This window comes from Trachinotus anak, unplaced genomic scaffold, assembly GCF_046630095.1.
Source record: "Trachinotus anak isolate AG129_WGS33_773 ecotype Australia unplaced genomic scaffold, CSIRO_AGI_Tana_v1 ptg000008l, whole genome shotgun sequence".
Taxonomy (NCBI): domain Eukaryota; kingdom Metazoa; phylum Chordata; class Actinopteri; order Carangiformes; family Carangidae; genus Trachinotus; species Trachinotus anak.
The window spans coordinates 9,602,327-9,602,611 of NW_027273859.1; positions in this window are offsets into that span (position 1 = coordinate 9,602,327).

The following is a 285-nucleotide window of genomic DNA, read 5'->3' on the forward strand; positions in this document are numbered from 1 at the left end:
CTGTAAGCTGTAGATACTCAGCTATTTATCTGATGGCAATCTTAAATTACAGTGCATGGCATCTGGCTTAGTCATAAACTCCTGTGCTCCTGCTGCGAAGCTGACAAGTTACTCATGAATGCTTACATTACAGGAATTTACAGTGCATATGATGAAATAGACAATCCTATATTTTCTCTAAATAATTAGAAAAGATACTAATAGTGGACTTGCCCACATTTTTAATTCTGAAATAATATTAACACCCTCCTTTTTCTATTGCCAGCATTACTAACTATATATGTT